The sequence below is a fragment of the Bison bison genome, unplaced genomic scaffold, assembly GCF_000754665.1.
Source record: "Bison bison bison isolate TAMUID 2011002044 unplaced genomic scaffold, Bison_UMD1.0 scf7180017864494, whole genome shotgun sequence".
NCBI classification, from domain to species: domain Eukaryota; kingdom Metazoa; phylum Chordata; class Mammalia; order Artiodactyla; family Bovidae; genus Bison; species Bison bison.
The window spans coordinates 300291-303693 of NW_011495053.1; positions in this window are offsets into that span (position 1 = coordinate 300291).

Genomic DNA, 3403 nt, shown 5'->3' on the forward strand with positions numbered 1-3403 from the left:
CTTGATGTAATGCTTTCCTTATGTTCCTGAAATGTTGCCTTTTTTCAATGTTTGTGCTGCTCCTAAATTCATATGTGGAAATTCTAACCCTCAAGGTGATGGTATTTTATAAGAGGTGGAGACTTTGGGAGGTGGTAATGAGAGTAGAGCTTCCATGAATGAGATTAGTGCCTTTTACAAGACCCCAGAGAGCTCCTTCACCCCCAGTAAGTGAGGGCAAAGGACAAATAAGTCAGCTATCTTCACCCAGGCAAGAAGCCCCCCGACGCCTCCCCACCTGGCACTCTGATCTTGGACTTTAGCTTCCGGAACTCTGAAAAATAGATTCTTGCTGTTTATAAGCCAGTTAATGGTCCTTTGTTATAGCAGCCTGAACAGAAAAGAGAGTCCTGAATATTCCGTCAGGAGCCAAAATGAACTGCATGTACCCTTGCAAAGTTATACTTGAACCACAGGTGATTGGGAATCAAAGGCTTTGTATAAATAGAAATAATTAATCATGAATAATTAAAAACAATAATTTAAAAGGCAACCTGTTTAGTTGCACCTGTATTTAGAGATCATATGTATGTGGTTGAAAAAAACACATTTTATTAAACTATTATTTTAGCAGTTCAAAACATGTCTTTCAGGATGTGATTTTTAACCTGTAATTCCTCTGTGACATCTAGATTTCCCCAAGGAACTGTCATCTTCCTGAAATGTTCTCTGCAAGATCAAAGCTCAAGATAAAATTTCAATTACCTCAATGAAATGAACTATTTATATGGAACTCATTTTTTCTATAAAAACCACTTCAACTAGAAACATCGTTTTTGGAAAGCAGATAAACCCTATCTATGGATTCGGTTGTGAGTTTTGTCAGGATATGTGTTGTCAACATCCTTGTACTGCTCCAGTATACCAAAACGAATAGGCGAGGCAGTGGGGGGAGGCTATTCTATAAATTGTCAACAGTTATACCAACGTATGGCTGTAAAGTTGGCCCGCTAATTACTTACGTGCCTTTAAAGGACAGTAGGTCTCATGAAGCTCTATCCCCGGGAGGTCTCAAAGTGAACAACACAGGAAGTACAATTTAAAAGCAGAAAATAAAGCATCTCTCTTGACGCTGCTACACAAATTGGAATCCTAGTATACAGAGTAACACCCTCATGCTTGGCAAGACTTTACAACTCTGAATTTGCTCACGTCAACAGGCAAAAAGTGATGCCACAAAGTGCTTAATTACCTCCTATACAGCGTGCTACCAGCCCATATGGCAGTGCCTGGGAATGTCCTAATTGAAAGTCACTTAGTATTTACAAAGACAATCCAAGTTTAACTGGGACACCATCGCTGACATTCCTGGCTGGAAAACACACCCTTGCTTTCAGGAGAAATAAATTGTAATGCTACATACGTCCTCACAGCTCTTCCCAGCGTGCTTGTGTTCAGTTCTGAACACCTGTCACAGCCTTCACTGAATTATACTGCATCTATAATTAAGAATCTGTTAGGATTTTCATAGAATATAGAGTTTTGAGAGAATTGTGTTAGCATATTGTCTGATTGCAACAGCTTCTGACTAGGAATTTAAAACATAATAAAAAGCAAATACATCGCATTCTGTATACATACCACATCCTTATCATTTGGCCTCTTGCTGGGCATTTGGGTTGCTTTCATTTTAGGCTCCTGTGAACACTGGGGTGCATGTATCTTCTTAGATTAGTGTTTTCATTTTTTCCAGATATATACCCAGGAGTAGGATCCCTGGATCATACGGTAATTTTATTTTTAATTTGAGGAACCTCCATACTGTTCTCCATAGTGGCTGTACAGACTTACATTCCCACCAACAGTGTAGGAGAGTTCCCTTTTCTCCACATCCTTGCCAACTTTTGTTATTTGGAGACTTTTTGATACTAGTCATCTGACAGGTGTGAGGTGATACTTCATTGTTCTGATTTGCATTGCTCTTATAATTAGCAATGTTGAGTCATAAAAAGAATGAAATTCTGCCATTTGCAGCAACACAAATGGATGAAGAGAATTTTGTGCTTAGTGAAATGTCACAAGCGGAGAAAGGCAAATACTGTATGACACCACTGAAAGGTAGAATCTAAAAAATAATACAAATGAATGTTTACACATGAAAGAAACCGACTCAGACACAGAAAGCTGTCTACTGGTTACTAAAGGAGAAAGGGGAGGAGTAGGGGCAAGTAAGGGTATGGGATTAAGAGATATACCCTACTATGTATAAAAGAGATCAAACATAAGAACATACTGTACAGAATAGGAAATTATAGCCACTATCTTCTAATGACATAATGGAGTATAATCCATAAAAGTACTGAATCGCTATGTTGTACAGCTGAATCTAATATTGTAAACCAACTATAATTCTAAATAAATAAATACCACAAGAACAGAGAAAAGAATGTGATTTTTATCAGGGTTTTCCAAACCCTAGTTATCTTTTATTTCTCCTCTTCTGCAACCTCCCATGTCTTAGATAACAAGTCTTACTCTTCCTGCAAACCATCCCCCTTTCTCTCTCCTCCATCCTAACCACATAGTCTCCCCACCCTGCATCTGAGCCCTGCTCCAAGCCCTGGTCACCTTGCTGTGAACCTCTGTGCAGGTATTTCTTTCTGGTCTCCCTGCATTTATCATCTGGTTACTCTTTCTCCACAAAGCCAGAAGGGTCCTGTTTAACACAAGTGAGATGCTACCACCGTCCTCCTGAGCACCCTGCACCGCTTCCTTGGGTTAAAAGCAAATCCCTCTCTCCTGATTACAAAGCCTGCTGAGATCTAGCCTTGTCTCTAATCCTGTTTCACATCACTGACTCCCTTGTCCACAGCAGCAGCCATGACCTCACCCATTAGTTTATGACACTGGTTTCCTGTTTCTTGAGTGGGAAAGCCCCTCTCCTAAGAGTTTATTTTCCAAAGTCTCCTCTGTTTGCAATGATATTGCATAACCAGGTCCTTCTTGTTACTCAGAACCCAGTCTAAATGTCGTCCCTGCAGAGAAGCCTTGCATGGCCTTTGATTTGATAGCCAGCTGAGACAGATCAATGCCTATCTCATCTAGGAATCTGGGTTCTCTGCAGAAGCCTTGTTGCCATCCTGATATCCTTTCAAATCTGTCTTGTACACTTCCAGCCTGCCTTAGATTATGATTTCATAAAGTTAGGCATTTAACCTCAGGTGTTCAGAATAGCAACTCACACATAAAACATGGTTAGTAAGTATGTGTAGAATGAAGAATTAATGGTACCAAAGAAATGCATAAAGTGGTATCAAACAGGCTCATTAAATATTAGGGTAAAACATCAACTCTTTCTGTAGCATCCCTAGGAATTTTTATTCTAATGCAATTATGTCATATCTCCAAGACAGGAATACTGAAT